The 19,645-nt window shown below is 50.8% G+C and overlaps 1 protein-coding gene across 6 annotated transcripts in view; it reads right to left on the bottom strand.

The window, feature by feature from the left end:
- Positions 1–17,472, bottom strand: part of ARAP3 (ArfGAP with RhoGAP domain, ankyrin repeat and PH domain 3) — a 582,982-nt gene extending 565,510 nt beyond the window's left edge. For 5 of the 6 annotated variants that reach the window (XM_069654121.1, XM_069654122.1, XM_069654120.1 and 2 more), the window contains exon 1: positions 17,238–17,472. The gene's annotated coding sequence lies outside the window, so the exon portion shown is untranslated. The remainder of the gene's footprint in view (positions 1–17,237) is intronic. The other variant, XM_069654124.1, reaches the window with a different exon arrangement.
- Positions 17,473–19,645: the final 2,173 nt, after the last annotated feature.

Below are 19,645 nucleotides of genomic sequence, written 5' to 3'. Positions count from 1 at the left end.
GCAGAATTTCAATCCAAGGTGGATGGAGACTGTCCAGTGAAGTTATCAGGAAGCCAGAAATGTGCCCTCGACGGCCAGTCTACAAAACCACGAGCCACCAACAGCGAAAGCTCACGAAGCCCAGGGGACACGAGCATTCACCAAAAGAAGCAACCATCATAAGAACAGTCCCTTCCATTGGAATCACACGCATGGTTTAAAGTGCTTGCTAACAGACGCGGAACGCACCACGTGGCAGCCGGGAGTATTCGAAGGCTGGCCTATTCCACCCGGGAGCGCTGACTGTGTTCTTACGTGGTGTGTTTTAATATTTACAGGCATGTTAGCAGATATGGACCTGAACGTCCATCTGGTCTGCATGTTTTCATGACCAATCTAATATAATTCCGCCAGCTTAGTCTCATTTTCTGTCCTTCGCGCATTGCAATTACTTCCTGTGTCTCGCCCAGGGAAGTTTGAATTCTGCTACCGGAAGTGCTCTCATCACACATGCTTGAAGGCTGTTACATCTGTTGCTGCTCTTGTCTTGTGGAACTGTGAACAAGAGAGTAAGTGAGAATGTTTGAGTGGGAGTAACAGTGAGTGAGCATGAGTGCGTGTCTTTTGTTGGGAACTGATGAGGAGAAATTAATATCCTGTATTGGAAATTCTTCCCAGGTATGGATTTAGACAAACAGGTCAGACACGAGGAGCTCAATGGCGTTCAAGTGTACAGAGCTGCAAGCCCACCCCAGGTCTAAGGAGCACTTTCATCTCCTTGTCTTGTCAGCCACCATTCGTTTAAGTGCCACTCTGTCCATTGTAAGTGCGATCCCACAAAAACCAGTTTTGTATTCATCACTGCTGTTCTACTTTATCGCAGGCGCATCTCACTCTTTCTCTCTCCCACTTCTCCTTGACTAGTGCAAGCACTTCTCTAATTTAACCCAGGGCCCCCAACATCCCACAGCCCTCGATTAATTGGCCAGCATTGTCGGATATACAGAAGAACCCTTTCTCTAAACCTCGGTCTACCTTCATGCTCGAGTTCGGCCTTCCTCACCTTTTTTCGATCACCTTCCCTTTGGCTCTCAGAGAGAAGTTCCATGATTTTACCATGTCCCTCTTCACCCTGCCACCTGCCTGCCAGCAGAGTCCAAGAATAAAGAGTAGGCTAAACTATTGTACTACTCCTGCATGCACTCTGGCTGCACCCTGCAGCCACCCATATAACAGTTGCATGTCAGATAAACATATGCAAGAAGTCTGGAAAGGGGGGGCGTGTGAAGGTCATTCTGAGGCACCCAGAGCTGGGCGAAGAGATGCTACAAGCACCCAAAAAGCCTGCTGACTGGGCCAGAGTTCTGCTAGACATCTTGGATCAAGAAACTCACTCCACATCCACATGTCAGTGTCCCCAGTCCCATACATCTAACCCACAAACACACCATGGCTGAATGATGGGCTCCAAAGATCCACGGACACCTATTGTATACCCTTGGATCATTAAGGCTCACTCAGCACCTCAATGTGTTAACACAAATGTAACCACCATAAGAACCAAACTTGGTCACGCTTCTCGTGGAGCCCTCTACTCCGAATACTCCTTACCTCGGAATGCCGTGCTCTAGACCTCCACCTCAGCTGCGAGGTGCTCCTGCCCATTCCGTAAGTAAACCCCGGGGAAGTCCATGAGATGCCCATCTCTTCAATGCCCTCCATCTCTCTGACTATATAGATGTAGGTCCTTGTGTCTGCGTTCATACTGACCTGTGGGCAGACTCTTATCAACTATAATCTTATGGGAGATGTGGCACCCTAAACCGGATGCACTTCTTCAGATGTGGTCTTCAAGACTGAGCACAATTCCCCAGCTGTGTAGAAGCACAGTGGCGACAAGACTTGGACACCGTCTGGGCAAGCCACGGTACTATGTGAAAATGTCCCCAGGAAAACGTAGTCATGTGAAAATATAATCAGCAAAAACTTTGTTTTAAAAAATGTAGTCTTTCAATGCAAGCAATGTAAAGTGTGAAAATGTTGCCAGTGATCAGGTCGCCAAAAAAGCTATATTTAAATGCAGAAAAGTACAAGCCTGTAACCCTAACAATATGCCAAACCACTAATGAAACCTCTACAATCACCCTAACTCCATTCGTAAACCTTACCCTAACTCTGTCTAAACCCTTATTCTAACTAATGCCAACCCTTCAGTGAACGAAAGTATTTTTTTTTGCTTGTCACTCAATACAAAATACCAAATAAATAGAAAATAAACAGTGACACTAACCTCAACCCCATCACCAGCTCACCAATAATTCCACAGCCCTGCCCTAACCCTGGTAGGAAAGCTGAGAAGGTTAAACACTTGCTGATGTTATCTGTGTGTGATCTGTAGGTCGCACGTTCGAATCCCAGCATGGTCGACACAGTCTTTCACCCGCACAAGGTCAATATAATGAGTACCGATTTGGATTGGATAATGATAATTTTTATTTAAAAAATGGATGTAAAGCGCTTTGGATACAAGTGCTATAAAAATGACAGGTTATATTTATCACCCTCTACACCACATTAAAAATGAGCTCATTATCCTGAACCCTATCCTACGCCAACATCACCAACCCTCTGTAACCCCCTATCCCTATCTTTAACACTTACCCAAACCCATTATTCTATTAACCCTAGCCTTACCAAAACACTAAACCAAGCAATCACAAGCCCACTAAACTCTAGCAGCACGGAATTTGTGTCTACTTTTCAGCTACATTTTTTTGACTACCTTTTGATTGGCGACTTTTTCACTGCAGAGGTATTTTCACCACGATTTTTTCCACCGACTCCATTTTTGTTAGCAATATTTTCAATGGATACCCATACCACAAGGCAATTTCATAGCATGTATATGCTTAATGCCATTCAACATGAAAAGTAATGCACCCTACTCCTTTGATACGCTGGACAGTGTCTCTTTAATCTCAGTTCCCTGCTAAGCCTGACAATCTCGCACTGTGGCAGCTCCTGTAGCCCGCAATGCACAACTTTGCCCCCGGCTGCACTGAAACCTGGTTGCCACCTCTCAGCCAATGCTCTTGCGTGCCTTATTAAGTCACTGTCCATTCGGTATTCCTTTGTTTAAATGCATAGTACCATCTTAAAAGGCAAACAAATTAAATTGAGGAACCTTTTCACAACGGACACTTCTGAGGTTAGACCTCAGCGCCCTTCTGTTTGTTGAAAAAATGATGATGATAATGTTTGTCGCATGAATTAAGTAACAACGGAGAAAACGTGCTTCCTCCACTCCGTTGTGTAAACTAATAGTAAAAGTATTGTTACACTTTTTGCATTCATGCGCCAAAAAAGCAAAGAAAAACTCCACTCAATAGGAATGTAATTATTAAAGCTGTGTATTTATATGAACGAGTGCCCTTTATGATGACACGTGTTTCGACGGACTTGCCCGTATTTTTCAAATCAGGGCAAACGGTATGTTTTCTCATTTGGAACACGGCTTTTCAGCAAGTCATACAAGTCATGGGCTCAATCCCAACCTCTGTCTTTCAAACAGCAGCTCCGTGCAAAACTGTCCACCTAAATACACAGCTTTAATAATTACATTCCTATTTAGTGGAGTTTTTCTTTGCTTTTTTGGCGCATGAATGCAAAAAGTGTAACAATACTTTTACTACCATCTTAAAGGTATTTGTGCTGGAAAAATGGCTTAGTTGACAAAAGGTAGCCTTTATCCACCTCAACACCTAGACCATCACGTTTCCCCTCGTGCCACCTTACTTGCCTAGACGACGCTCATCCCTCTTCTGCCCACCACCTGGTACGGCTGTACCCCTCTGCATCCCCGATATCCTCTGTATCCTACCCCCACTGTACATCTATTCTATTGTTACCTCTGAAAAGCGCTCCATTATGCATCCGTACAGTTGTATACCTCTGTAAAGCGTTCCGTTATGTATCTGTCCTGTTGTATACCTCTGTAAAGCGTTCCGTTATGTATCTGTCCTGTTGTATACCTCTGTAAAGCGCTCTCTTGCTTCTCGAAGCTAGGTCTGTGCTCAGTAAACACCATCATAATAATAAATCAGGTTTAGTCTGCCCACCCAGGAACCTGTGTGCATGATGCGTGTTTACACTGGGGTGAATTGACTCTCTCTCTGTGCTGTCACGGATGCTGCATGAGTACTCCAGATTGGAAAGGAGACGTGAGGCTTAGGGTCATTAAGACGACTGCTGAACTTGGGCTAACCTCAAGCTGAACTATCCCCAGTGATGCAGTTAGCTAAAGAATCTGGATAAGTCTCTTGTAACCAGGACTAATGTCCAGCAGAGGGACTTCCCAGGACCCCTGTCCCCCTCTTGTTTTTTGCATATCTTAAGTAACTTTGGGTCCCACCCTAAGTTACTAGGGAAGTCCAGATGTGGACCCCTTGCTCACTATTCTTAGGGAGGCACAGCTCCACCCTTCTGATGAAGTCCAAGTATATTGAATCACGTGCCTGGCGTTATTGTTGGTACTCTTGTTCATAGGAGAATTGCCTAGCATTTCGGTGCTGGACTGCCGCAGGGCAGGACAAAGACTAATATGTTTTGGATATTTCTTCTCTGTGAAAGATAGTGAGCTAAAGAATCTGGGTAAGCTCTCATAACTGGACTGATGTCTGGCAGAAGGACTCCCATGACCCCCCCCCTAGTTTTTTGCATAATTTAAGTAACTTTGGGTCTCACCCTAAATTAATAGGGGAATCCAGATGTGGACCCCTTGCTCACTATTCTTAGAGAGGCACAGCTCCATCCTACCGATGAGGTCCAACCAGACCTAAACATGTGTCTGGGGTTTCTGTTGGTACTCTTGTTCAAAAGAGAATCGCCTACCATTTCGGTGCTGGACTGCCCCTGGGGAGGACAAAGGCGGATATGTTTGAAATATTTCTCTGCTGTGAAAGATAGCTAAAGAATCTGGGTAAAGGACTCCCAGGAATCCCCTTGTTTTTTGCATATATTTTTTTCACGTAAATGAGGCTTAGGGTTATTAGCACGACTGTCGAACTTGGGCTAACCTCATGCTGAACTATGCCCAGTGACGCAGTGTTTCCCACAATGCACAGCTCATGGCTTCCATTGGACTGCCACATTTGAGGAAGAAATGTGAAAATGCGTTCTTCACTGGGCAGCGCCGGTGCCTTGCCGAATGCAACGATGATGCCATTGTGACCACCGGCCCACATCGGTCGCTCTCGTGGATACACGTGTTATTGCCTTTTAGTCCAATTGTGATGAGACTGGTTACTTGACACACACATACACACACATCCCTGCCCCCCTTATTCAAACCCAGTGCTTGCTAGGGCAAGAACCAGAGACGTAAGTGCGTGACAGCGAGAAAGAGGGGGGCGAGAAGACTACATGGTGAGCGTGCACCCCAAAGATACAGCAAAGAAACTCGGACAGATAAATACAGGGAAGGCAGATAATACAGGTTAATTTCCGCGTGCATTTCAGTAGCAAATGTTCAGAAAATGAGCTGCGAGAAGAGGGGCCCCGGGGGGAACGCGAAGCGTTTCCTCCCGGGGAGTTTTTGGCGCTGCACACGGCCAGCGAGTGGCCGTGGGGGTGCAGAGCGCCTCCCTGGGGGGCACTTAAGGGCTCAGGGAAGGTTCGGGAGGCAGGCGACAGTTAGGACTTGGTGATTGTATCAGTCATGTCGCCCGCTCCCGAGCCTTCCCTGAAGTAGCTGGGCCTTCGGTGCTGCAGCGTAGAGTAGGTGAGAGGGTTAGTTAGTGTTGGGGGAGGCTAGGCATAGTAAGAAAGCAGCTTTATTTAAGTGTTATATTTTATTATTATATTTTACTATTATAGCCGGGGGTACCGTAGATAAGGCACCCCCCCTCTTACTGTACCTGGATCAGTTCCTGAGTGTGGACAGCGGTCCGGTGCGGTGTGTCCTGTCGGGGGGTGTTCTCCACGCAATTTTTCGAGCGTGCAGAAGGGGTGGGGTGTTAGGGTTTAAGGTGCCGGGGAGCGTGGTTTGAGAGGGCGGGCAGGATATTGTGCAGCCAGGCCTGCGCCGCTGCTAATATTACATTGGGGAGAGCTGGGTCCTGTGTTGCACGGCCGTGAGGGGAAGTATACGCGCTTTCTCCGTCGCGTATCAGAGGGAGCAGTGTTTCTCTCCTTAAAGGGACCGTGCAGCTGTTTCAGTGCGGTGGTGCTTACACGCAGCCAGGGGGCAGTGCGACACGCATCATCTCAGCCCCATTTCTGGTTGTGCTGTTGGTTGTGGGGCTCCCCCTTTTCGTGGGGGGCCTTCTCTGTGCCGGGGTTAGGGTTGTGAAAGGATAGGGCATTTTTAGGGGGGTAAATAAAAAAAAAAAATACATTTTTTTTTAAATAGTTTTTTGGGAAGAGCATTTTGGGGGTATGGTACCCTAGTTTTTTGTGTCAGCAAGTGCTTGGTTAACACGGGGCAAGTGTACTGTTGGTGGGGGGATAGGTCCACGGGTAGATTTGGGCTCGGGAGCTTAGGTTAGCTAGATTAATTTTCTAGGGTTATATATTTTTAGTGCACATCCAGATATTTGGGCACTATGGTGGGACAGGGAGCCGCCAAGAAGGGCTTGGTTGATGCTAGGGCTCTGAGGGAGGCCCTAGAAATAATTAGCAGGGCATCTAAGGCCCAATTGGAAGGGGCGGTAGGGGAAGTAACGGGAGAAGGAGAGGTAGGTGGGGGCAGGCCGTAGCGTAGAGCTGCGGCAGACGGGGCTCTCGCGGCAGTGGTGGCTTGCACCCCTACGGCGGGGAGAGGGGAGGTTTGGGAATCCAGGGGCAGGAATATGAGGAGGGAGATAGACAGGAGGGCGGACAGGGGAGAAATGATGTCGGGTGGGCAGCCGGGGAGGGAGGAAGGGAATGATAGCCCTAGGGAAGGTGGGAATGCTCAAAAGGGAGGGGCTCTAGGGAACAACAGTAGGGGCAGGGATGAGATACAGAAGAGGGTGTCAGGGCAGAGGGGAGTGCAGGTGGGAGAAGGAGGGAGAGGTCCCCATCAATTGAGGAGGGTAGAGTGGGGCGCGGAACGGCCCCCCCGGGTAGGAGGAGTGAGGGCGGAGGGCGCTGCGCAGCACCCGCTGGTCAGGTGGAGGTTGAGGGTTTCAGTACGGCCCCTCCTCGGTCAACGCAAGGAGAGCCTAGAGGGCGCAGCACAGCCCCTAGCAATGAGGATTCCAGGGTGGAGGTCAGAACGCCTCGCCCGAGAGAAGAGGACCAGGCAGGGGTTTCCACAACCCCGCCGAGAAGACGTCAGAGGAGTGGCGGGGCTGACGCCCCGGGCTCGCAAGAAGATCATCAACTCAACTCGGGCATGAGCTCGCATCCGCAATGGTATTTAAGGGGCGATGAAGTTGGATGGGAGGAATATGTGGGGCAATGGGAATTGGAAGATTACAGGGCGGAAAGGGAAAGGAGAGAAGAAGTTCAAGGTGGGATATGGAAAGGGAAGTGCAGGGGGGACGGGGTGAAAGGGGTCAAGGGAATTATTGGCTGGGTGAGTGTGCTGACATGTTTTGTCCCCGCAGTAAGAGCCCTCTAAGAAAGGAGAGGAGGAGCAGCGTTGTGGACGCCAGACCGCAGGTGTGGAAAGAGGTGAGCGGGAAAGGGAATGGTCATCTGCATGGCAGAGAGGGGTCCCAGGAAGGGGGACAGAGGAGGAAGGGTCTGGATGGCGAGATGTAAGGAAAGAAGTTGGGGTGCAGGCCATTGGAGCCACAGGGGTTGAGAAGAGCATGTGCTCGGTGGAGGTCCAAACGGACAAGGTGGTGGAGCCATTGGTGCTCGGAGTGCAAGCTGGTAAAGATAAGGAGGTTGAAGTGAAGGGAAAGGAGAAAAAAATACCTTACATGGGGATAACAAAACCATTGGGGGCGCACTTGATGGCAGCGACCAGGGAGAAGATTCAGGCGGGGGAATTTGTCGATGTCTTTAAATTGCTACATAGAGAAGTGAGAGCGAAAGAGGGGTCTAAGGAGGAAGAGAGGGAACTGGCTTCACGCCCAAGGGTCCCGGTGACTATTGAGAATTGGACGTCGGCGTTTATCATTTATGCCAGTGTGTATTGTGAAAAATTCCCGGAGCGGTGTGTGGCCCTGCTTAAATATATGGTTGTAATAAGGAAGGCTTTCACGAGTTTTGGGGGTTTTGCCTGGGTAAGGTACGATGAGGAATTCAAAGCGAGAATGGCAGAGGACAGTCAGGCGGTCTGGGGGGAGATAGATATGGATCTCTGGCTGCAATGGATGGCCCCAACGAGGCCTGCCCCGACATTGCACACAGCAAGTGGGCTGCCTGTGCCTTTCCGGCCCTTTCTTGGTCGCCCCGCCCTCGAGGGGGAGAGGGGAGGAGGCAGGGGTCAGTCCTCAGCAGCGTGCTGGGGTATAATAAGGACGGCTGCACAAGGACCATGTGTAGGTTCCGGCACGAGTGTAGCAAGTGTGGTGGAAAACATCCTCTCACTCAGGGTTTCCAACAGGGAGACAGGGGGAGGGGGAGAGGTTCAGGAAAAGGGGTTGTGGGGAAAAGCTTTTACTCCAATTAAAGTCGATGTGTTGGAAAAATGGTTGCAATTTTATCCGGATAGGGAAGGGGCTAAGATCTTGAGTGAGGGGTTTGGTCAAGGGTTCAGACTAGGTTACCAGGGCCCAAGGGTGCGGCGGTGGGCTGAAAATTTGAAGTCGGCGAGAGAGAATGTTGAGGTGGTAAGACAAAAATTGAACAAGGAAATAGCAGCAGGGAGGATAGTGGGCCCATTTGATGACATGCCAGGTGATTTAGTGATATCCCCATTGGGGGTGGTGCCCAAGAAAGCTCTGGGGGAGTTCAGACTGATTCATCATTTGTCCTGGCCGGAGGGTATGTCAGTTAATGATTTCATTTCCCCGGGAGAATGTGGGGTTGTGTATGCGAGTGTTGACCAGGCGGTTGAGCTGATAAGGAAGGAAGGGCGAGGGGCCTTCATGGCCAAGTGCGATATCAAGGCGGCTTTCAGGTTATTGCCAGTGCACCCGGAGGATTTTTGGTTGTTGGGTTTGCAGTTTCAGGACCGCATTTTTATAGACAAAGCCTTGCCAATGGGGTGCGCAATTTCCTGTGCTTTGTTTGAACGGGTCAGCTCCTTTCTACAGTGGGTTTTCTCATTTAGCTCGGGTTGGGAGAGTGTGCTGCACTATCTGGATGATTTTCTGTTCATTAGCGGGGCAGAAAGAGAGGAGGAATGCAAAGAAATGCTAAGGTTGTTCCAGGAACTGATGGAGGAGCCGGGCGTACCCTTAGCCGAAGACAAAACGGAAGGGCCGGCAGTGGTGTTAACATTTCTAGGAATTGAACTGGATTCAGTGGCCATGACCTCACGCTTGCCGCACGACAAGGTGAGTAAATTGGTGGTACTGTTGGAGAAAGCGGTGGGGGCCAAGAAAAGGATGCTGGTGGAGATGCAGAGATTGGTTGGGCATCTGAATTTTGCATGTAAGGTGGTGGCCCCAGGGCAGACGTTTTGCAGGAACATGGCAAGGGCCATGGCGGGAGCAAAGTGCCCACATCATCGGATAAGAGTGTCGGGGGCAGTGAGGGAGGATTGCAGAATTTGGCTGCGCTTTTTGGAGAGTTTCAATGGAGTGTCAATGTGGTTGCAGGGAGACCCGGTGACATGGGAAGTTCAGATACTCTCGGATGCAGCGGGGGCCGGTGGTTTTGGAGTGTTTTGGGGGGGAAAATGGTGTGCGGAAAAGTGGCCAGCGAGGTGGTTGAAGGAAGGGAGGAGTGTAGCATTTCTTGAATTTTTCCATTACTAGTGGCATTGGAGTTGTGGGGGAAGGAGTTGCAAAACAAGAAGGTGAACTTCAATGTCGACAACGAATGCGTGGTCCATGTGGTGAACAGACAGTCAGCTAGGGATCAGAGGGTGGCAAGACTGATGAAAGAATTTGTCCTGTGTTGCATGGAATGGAATGTGGTGTTTAAGGCAACACATGTGCCAGGGAAGGATAATGGCATCGCTGATGCATTATCTCGTTTTCAATGGCAGAGATTCCATGGATTGGCTCCAGATGCAGATCAGGAGGGGCAGCAGATTCCGGAGGAGCTGTGGAAGATAGGAAGCTGAGAGCTCTGGTGGAGGGTTCATTGGCCGCGGCATCTAAGAAGTCATACAGGAGGGCCTGGGAGGATTTTATTAGAGGAGGAGCTTGTAGTTGGAAGGGTAGATGAGATGCTGAAGAGCGGAGGAGGGATGATGTCATGAATTTCCTTCTGAGGTGCATGGACAGGGGCTGGTCAAGGGCAACGATAGCAGGAAAGCTAGCAGGGATTGCCTTTTACGGGAAATGGTTTTGGGGTTTTCAACCAAGTGGGGGGGAGATGGCGAGTAGGATGTTGGAAGGTTGGGCAAGGGAGAGTAAGAGGGACAAGGATAAAAGGAGGCCGATATCGGCGGAATTGCTGCAGAGGTTGATTGAGGTGGTGGGGGGAATTTGCTGGTCGGTATGGGAGGGGGAACTGTTTGCGACTTGTTTTACATGGTTATTCTTTGGGGCCTTCAGGGTATCTGAGTTGGTCAGGGGAAAAGGTGGGAGTAGGGGGACTGCAATGGGAAGATGTTCAAATTACAGAAGAAGGTTTAGACATCAAGATTAAAAGGTCCAAGACGGATCAGAAGGGAAGGGGCTCTTGGGTTTTGCTGGGTCGAGGGAGCGAGGTTTTATGCCCAGTTCAGGCAGGCAAGTTGTGGAAGGAGCGCCCTGGGGGTAAGTCAGGCTTGGTTTTTCAGCATGCGGATGGATCTCCGGTTTCAGCGGCTCAGGTGCTAGGGGTATTGCGGAAGGCGTTGGTAACGGTGGGAGAAAAGGCTGAGGAGTTCGAGACTTTTAGGATGGGCGCAGCATCTGAGGGTACCAGACTGGGTTTTTCGGAAGACAAAGTGAAAAGATTGGGGCTTTGGAGGGCTGGGAAATACAAGGGGTACGTCAGGGATTTTGGAAAAGGGGATTGTTGAAGAAAGGTGGAAGAGGACTTTGTGGGCAAGATGTTATTGTTGTAATATTTTTGACTTGTCAGTAATTTTGTATTTCTGTTTCAGATGCTGCGCAAAAGAAGGGGGAGTTGGCGCAAGTTTGGATTGTTGGCCATTCAATTGTGAAGTGGGCTGGGAAAGAGGCAGAGAAAAGGGTGTTTGGAAGGCAGTTGGGGTGCAGTTACAAGGAAGTGGTGGTGAGATGGCACGGTTTAGGGGGCCTGCGGTGGGATCAGCTGCTGCCCATATTGGCAGGGATGAGGGAATGCTATGGGGTTCCAAGGGTGGTGATGCTGCATGCTGGGGAGAATGACCTGGTGAGAGATACGGGGGTGGCTCTGCTAAAGAAAATGAAGAGGGACTTAGTGTGGGTTCGGGATATGTGGCCTCAAGCGGTGGTGGTGTGGACTAAGTTGTTGCCGCAAAGAGTTTGGAGGGGAGCGAGAAGTGAGGGAGCAATAGAACGGGCCAGGAAGGGGATAAACAGGGAAATGGTAAAATTTTGTGCCTCGGTGGCGGTGCAGGTCATGGACCATAAGGAAATAACATATGAGGGTTTTCTTATCTTTAGAGAGGATGGGGTACACTTGTCTGTGTATGGGAATAATCACTACCTGGCGGACTTGGGTTCTTGGCTGGGAGACTGGGTAAAAAGTTTGAGGTAGGAAAATTTAGGGGGGGGTTGGGGCAGAAAGAACTCCTCGGGGGAGGGTTTTTATGGTGCCGGGGGCATGGCCCCTTTTGATGTGGGGGGAGGGAAGCACAATGGGGGAATGACACGGGAAAGGAGGGGGTGGCGCTGTTTGCACATGCAGGTCACCCCGGGGGAACAGGTATTGAGCCTGGAGGGGCATGGCCCCTGGGAGAAAGCGGGACGCCTGGAAAAGTGGCAAGGAGACGGTAGGATCCAAGGGATCATTAGGGAGGAAATTGGTTATTTAATTATTTAATTGTTGGGGGAAAATGAAAATGAAAATGTTTAAGTTATTTAATTGATTGTTCAAAAATCTCTTTAGTTTGTTAGGCCATGGAGCCAGTTAAGCGTTTTGATTGTAAGCTTTGGCCTGTCACATTAAAGCGACCTTTTCCACTTTTAAATGAGTCTGGGTTTTTGTGCAGTAAGCCAAAAGGGGGGCCCCGAGGGGAACGCGAAGAGTTTCCCCCCGGGGAGTTTTTGGCGCTGCACACGGCCAGCGAGTGGCCGTGGGGGTGCAGAGCGCCTCCCTGGGGGGTACTTAAGGGCTCAGGGAAGGTTCGGGAGGCAGGCGACAGTTAGGACTTGGTGATTGTCCCGCCCTCCCATCCCTTCATTTTGGTTTTAGGGTAATGTCAGTTATGGAATAGGGGGGGTCCATTGTTCACGGGATTATGCGGGGAGTTTTTTATGGTTTTTTGGGGTCTGTTATGAGGGTAGGGTTTGGTGGTTTTGTGTGACAGGTCAGGGCATTGTGAAAGTTTGTGTGTAATATATGTTGCTGATGTGGCAGGTCAGGCTGGCTGCAGGTCATAGGAAGGGGGAGTTTGGTGTAGAGGGGAGTTTAAAAGGGGTTGAAGTGGGTCGGGGCGCCGGGGGCATGGCCCCTTTTGATGTGGGGGGAGGGAAGCACAATGGGGGAATGACACGGGAAAGGGGGGGGGTGGCGCTGTTTGCACAAGCAGGTCACCCCGGGGGAACAGGTATTGAGCCTGGAGGGGCATGGCCCCTGGGAGAAAGCAGGACGCCTGGAAAAGGGGCAAAGAGACGGTAGGATCCAAGGGATCATTAGGGAGGAAATTGGTTATTTAATTATTTAATTGTTGGGGGAAAATTAAAATGAAAATGTTTAAGTTATTTAATTGATTGTTCAAATATCTCTTTAGTTTGTTAGGCCATGGAGCCAGTTAAGCGTTTTGAGTGTAAGCTTTGGCCTGTCACATTAAAGCGACCTTTTCCACTTTTAAATGAGTCTGGGTTTTTGTGCAGTAAGCCAAAAAGGCGGGACATGCTGCTTTCGCTGTGATTTGCAGGAAGACTAATGGACGATGCAACGCATAGATCCGCAGATAAACAGATTTTAATGTACCCTGCGAAGAAGGCGCAGTGGGTTCCATGTTGAGTTGGGGTTGTATATTGTCTGATGATTATGAGGGGGGGTGGGTCATGTGGTTTAAGTGCAGGAGGAGGACAGGCGAACACAGCCACCCTGTTCCCCTGTTTGTGAATGAAACTGTGATTCAGGGAATCGTCCTCGTCGGCAACAAGAGACGTTTGTATTTTGCAACATTTGTTTCTCCTAAAGGCTCCTACGGTAACACTCGCTTCTGGTATATTTCTCTTCTCGTCCAACGTGTCTCTCCATCATCACTCTCGAGTGTCTCCTCTCTCAGGTCGCACCAGCCTGACAGGACGAGACATGCGAGGCATGACATGGAACGACGAAGCATAACATGGCATGCAGAGGCATAACGCGGCTTGATGGGGCATACCAAGGCATAATAACGCTGGGGCACATTGACAGACAGTGTGTGCATAGCTATCGGCAGAAGGACATGGTGGGGTCCCAGTGATTGACAGTCAGTGCGCAGGCGCACAGTGCAAGAAGCTCACTGTGTGAGGGCACTGGGCCTTGTGAAAAGCCCGCAGCATCTGGACAATAAGTGCGACAAGCGCGGGGGGGGGGCATAATAGGCAGCAACAGAGGCTTTGGCTGAATGGCTAACGGGGGGGCGCTTGGGGCAGCGTTGGGAGCTTCAAATGACAAGGCCAATGAGAGGCGCTTGAAAAGCCACGGAGAACTTTAGCCTCCAAAGCGCACATTCCGTCCACTCCCCTCGACTCTGAACCAGAAGCTTCCAGAAGTGATTCCCCTCACTGCGCCCCTACGGGTACTGGTACGGTGCTGTGCTGTACCCCGTGACTACACCACTAGCCAGTGATGACAACGCAATCCTGTCAATAACTTCCAGCACTTGCTGTGCTGATAAAAACAGCTCTTGTGATTTTCTGATCTCCCCCTAGTTCCCAATGTTAGATTGGCTGCTTACACTAAAGGCAGTTTGCTCAGACTCTCTGCAGAGGCAGGATGCAGCGTGCATCCTGGAAGGAGAACATCCTGTCCTGGGGTCTCACTGGTCAGGGTCTTCCAGACAATGCAAACCTCCGAGAGAAAGTGGAGGCCCCATGAGATGCAAGCTACACACGCCTGCATTTTCTGTAAAATGTTTGGACGCTACACCGCATAAGTGGAAAAATAAAATGAAGGACGCCTACCAACGTTCTGATTTCTTATGCCTACATATATACAAGTGTGTTGTTAAGCTTCGCGAACTTGGGGGGGGGGGGGTGCGTAAAGCACAATGCAAGCATAACATACCGCAGTGTCCTTCCTTCTGATAGGGCCCTCTTCTGCCCTCGCATCTGTGCCAATCACCCTCGGCGCTTTGGAGCGGGTTAAGGGAGACCTAACGCTTCATACAGGCATCAAACTTAAAATAAACACAATTGCTGGAAGGAGGGCAGATACTACATAAAACCTAGCGGGGGATAGCCGGGGGAATGATCCAGTATTTGTGAGCGATCCGAGAGGGAATGAACGTGGGGTGGTATCTACAGAGCACAAGCTGTGCAGAAAAAACACAACCATCAGCGGGAAAAAAAATAATTGTGGGTTCCAGGGCAGAAACTTGGCAAACAGATCGATGCATCGCTACATGAGCCACAGCGGAGAAGAAACCAACCAGCGGAGACACATTCAAGGCCAGTGCACAAGTGAGAGCGCTCAGCGTGTAAAGATACACACAAACTACTGCCCGGGGGCCGCGGGCACAGAGAGTTCTGAGACCCATCACAGTTACACGGGCAATATTGGAGAGGGACGCTCTGCCAAATAGCAATGCCTAATGCCACGCCAAGGCACCCTCATAGTGCCATCCGGACCGGGGGCGGAGGGCGCTGATCGAGAAGGAGATGGTATAATTAAAAGGGGGAATGCGCCGGGCTACGTGAACGAGGTGGGGAGGGCCTCTGGAGATGGGGCTACCAGGGACACAGCATCTGTGATGGAACACTGGGGAGGGGGCTACAGGAAAGCCCCTTGTTGATGGATCAGGGCACAGGGATGTGGCACAATGCAGTGACCTGTGGACTGGTGGTGCTGTGAATAGGGCCATGTGAGTGGTGTGGCAGGAACCAGGCCCTGGGAAGGGCGTACAGCTAGAAAGATCCAGGGTACCTTCGAATGCCCAATAATGGAGCAGTGTAGACAGGGCAAAGTGGCGGGAAGTGGCAGTAGATGAACATGAGTGGGCCATGGAAGGGCCACTGCAGAGGGGCGCGGAGAATGACGCGCTACATCAGGTAGGCCAGGGATCGTCAGCTGCCATGAGTGGGCACCTATGGATGAAGCATTAAGACACTGGGTTGAGTACAGTGAGCAGCGCCATAGGTATCGGGTAGCCATGGTAATGTACCTAGGGGGTGGTGAAGACCATTATGCATATGGGGGGTCTATTGGCGCAACAGTAGGGATGGGGAGGAATTCTGGGTTGACATACCAGATGTCCTCTGGTGAGGGGCGGCCATTTTCTCACGGTCCTTATAATGAATCTTCCTCTAGGAAGGTGCATGGCAAATACATAAAACATGTCCCTCGTAGTGTACAGAGTTCCTACCTCCTCCACACTCACTCCTTGACCAAAGCCACCCCCTCCCCCCTCACCAGGGCCCTCATAAATGTGCCCAACATCAATTCCATATAAAACATAAAAGCAAACAAAACTAACAAGAACCTATCTTACAATGTAATACGCGTCGGACCTAATTTCCAATCGGGGTGTTTGAATGATGTTCTATAGAGCCACAGGAGTAGAACCGCCCCTTTACTTGAAAGCATAGGGGTAGAACGAGAGTCTGCTGAGGTCCATGGGCCATTATCCTACTACTTCCCTTTCCTTGCCACCGGGCACCTTCCATTTGGCCCTCACACACACACTTCCACCATCTTACATCCTATATTGGTTGGCCATATCCCTCTACCATATCCGAGCCCATAGCATTCTTACACCCACTCTTTGGTATTAAAAGTCTCTGGAGCCATACCATCTTTACCCCACGCCTGTGATCCTCACCGGCTCCCCTGAGAGGGACCAGGCACCTTCCTTGGGCCTAACACCTATCTGCGGGCCCTCGCATCTTCCGGTGGGCCCCACATGTCACAGGGACCCTCACACCCGAGCTGTGCCCACAGGTCCTACAGACCTTCCTTGGCTACCACAGGCATCCTGTCTTTGGCGTTACCCGAGATCACACAACCTTTACACACCCCTTGAAACCGCAGCTTACACCATAAAGCACCGGTAAGAGCCGCTGCGTCATTGCCTTCTCCGCACCCGTCACACCTCGCGTTCATCCTTTCGCTCTCGCATGTCCAGCCACAGCAATGCCAGTTAGACGCTACGTAACAGCCACAAAAAAATAACATGTGCCTAGCATGCTCACACTGAAAGGCCACAACAATGACAGTTAGGCACTGTGTAAATGCCCCATAACATGGTCCTCTCATAGTCTACCCTCCCACTGGCCCCAAAGACCGCCTGGGGGACTCGCCCCATAGCGGGGGCCTTTCATTCCCTTCCATGAATCCCATAAATGCTCCCAGGGGTACCCTCGTCTTCTGGGACCCGCCATACTCTGCCAGAAACCCTCAAAGCCAACTGTACCACAAACCCTTACAACAGTGCGATGCTCTCAGACTCTCCGTGCAGCCTCCTATCCTCCCTGAACTTCTCACACCGGGCCGGGAAACACACGAGCACTGGAGCGATTCATCCCTTTCTGGGGACCTCTCACTCGGTTCCTCGCCGGCTACTCGCGCCGTTTAATGACCCTCACATCCTGTTGCTCGCTGTGCTCCCCCTTTCCCTTCCCTGAAGTTCCCCACATCCTACTTAGGGACACTCGGGGATAACCCTCACGGCCTCCCCGAGACCGAATGATGTACCGAGCGTATTCACGTGACCCTCTCATCCTCTTTGTGGCCTGCATGCCCCCCAGGGCACCGGGTGCACTCTAAGACACAAATCTGCTGCCACTCGTGCTCCCCGGGGTTCTTACATCCTCTCTGGGGCCCTTATACCCGCCCTGGGTCCTGCACACCTTCCTCTCCTGCACCCGGGGGAGGAGATGCACACCCCGACTCCTCCTTACCGTCATGGGTGCGGCAGGGGTGCCAGTCTCGCTCTGTACGCCCGGGTTCCCCGGCCGGGTTCTTTCCCCACAGCCTGCCTGCCCGAGTCCTGAGTGTGCCGGACCCAGGAGGAGGCGGGCTGCCTGGGAAACGGGGCGGTAGCTGCGGTCCGCGCACCTTGTCCCCCGCATCCCGTCCAAGCAAGACTACTCCGAATGAAACGCCCTCAGAGTCGGTGTGATCCCGCCTACGCCAGGGCTAACCCGCGCTCCGTGCAGCCAGGCCCAGCCTCCTGGCATCCCTCCGTGCCTTCCACCTCCTGCGCTCCGCCCAGTCCAGCATACATACCGCCTCCTGTGGTCCTGGCCCGGCCCACTCCCCCTCTGGCCGGCCCTACTCCGCCCTCTGTGGCCCGTCCCGCACCGCTTTATCGCCCGGCCGGTGTTGTGTGATATTCTGCATCCCCATGGCAGAATGACGAAGCTGGTGTTGGCAGTCTTCGGGCCCATGCCTACTAAAGCCCCCCGCCCCCTGGTGGCATGTCCCAAAAGTAGGTGAGGCAGAGGCTACCAGATAGGGCGGCGCAAAGGGTAGCCTCGCCGTCCTTAAGATGTTAGTTTTGATTCACACACGCACCGTGCAAATAAAGTGCAGCCTGCCCGAGAAGGGTGTGTGTATGCCGAGAGCGGGGGCAGTAGGGGAGACGAAGCTGTTCTTTTACCAGAATTTTGTTAAACCATATGTGCACATTTGTAGTCATGTATGTTTTTAAAGTGCACATGTCACTTTTTGTTATTTAGATAATAATCTGCATTGCGAGACCTCTGGTAGGGGTGTCCCCGAGACCCTCGCCTCGTGCCGAAGGTAAAAGGCCGGCAGAAGGGCAGACCTGTGGCGCTTGAGGCCCAGCGGTGGCGTAAAGTGCGGCAGCGTAAAGTGCTGCTTTTTAAGCGCATTGGAAGCCGCACCTTGAAAGGACCGTCTGGACATGCATTTGTAAACCTTCTTTTAAATAAACCCACAGTGAAGTGAGGCGATGTGGTCACGGAGCTGCAGGAGGTGCACGTGGGGAATTCCCAGAAGGACCCAGAAGGAAAATATAGATACATCATCACAGACGTGAGCTTCATCCCTTCGAGCCCAGCAGAGCCAAAGGCAGGACTCTCCCAACCATTCAAGACCACTTTTTCAAACTACAATTAAACATGTAGCCAGTGGCAGTAACATCACGCCACTTTCCTGCGTTTTACTATTAGTCTCTAATGTATCTATCTCTCTATACATGTCTATGCAGCAAAGCTAGACGTATCTAGCACAGCTATGTCTACCGGTCGATGTATCTGCAGCTGGCTAGGTAGCTGGCATGTATAGGTAGGTAGGTAGGTAGGTAGGTAGATAGATAGATAGATAGATACATGGATGGATGGATGGAGGGAGAGATAGATAGATAGGTAGATAGATAGATAGATAGTGGATGGATGGATGGATGGATGGATGGATGGATGGATGGATGGATGGATGGATGGATGGATGGATGGATGGATGGATGGATGGATGGATGGATGGATGGATGGATGGATGGATGGATGGATGGATGGATGGATGGATGGATGGATGGATGGATGGATGGATGGATGGATGGATGGATGGATGGATGGATGGATGGATGGCATGGCAGCAGAGATGTGCAGATGCTCCCGTATGTTGTTGCTGTGTTTGTAAGATCCATGCAGCCGCTTCAGGAAGCACCAGGCAGTTTACAGCCCATGAGGGCAGAGCAAATGTGCTAGTATTTTGGAGATACTTTAGACCTGCTGCTTTTGAAGCATATTTTGCGCATTAAAGTTAGGTGGTACGAAGCTACCCTGCTTGTGTGTGGTGATTTATCCAAATTCCCACCCACAAATATAAGTAGCGAGTTAAACCTGGAACTCGCAGATCTCCCACAGATCTCTGCAACAGGCGCGTTATCACACTAAGCTGTGCATAGTTCGTGTACCACTGATTGGACACTGAATGCATGATACTGCTCGTACCAGCCTTTATTGTGTCTCCGTTTCTCCGTTTCCACATAGTGCTTTGAAACTTCCCGAAGGTGGTATTAGGTGCTGCGCAATAGCTTATCTACGAATTCATATAGGCATTCTAGAACTATGTTTACAGGCAGGTAACCCCGCCCCCTCATGGGCGAGGCTACCTGGTAGGCATGGCCCAAATGTAGGTGAGGCTACCATGTAGGTGTGGCTCAAAGGTAGCCTCGCCCTCCTTCAGATGCGAGTTTAGATTCACGCATAGAGCATGAAAAGAATACGCATTGACTGCACCGGCTCTCTGCAGGCATACCCGTGAGTTCACAGGGCTTACAGGTGTATTTGTGGGTATTTTCCTGGACTGGTGACTGGGAAATCCGTCTTTATCTCTACCTCAT

This window comes from Ambystoma mexicanum, chromosome 3q (assembly GCF_040938575.1).
Source record: "Ambystoma mexicanum isolate Mex_15411 chromosome 3q, UKY_AmexF1_1, whole genome shotgun sequence".
Taxonomy (NCBI): domain Eukaryota; kingdom Metazoa; phylum Chordata; class Amphibia; order Caudata; family Ambystomatidae; genus Ambystoma; species Ambystoma mexicanum.
This window is presented reverse-complemented; position numbering and strand designations above follow the sequence as displayed.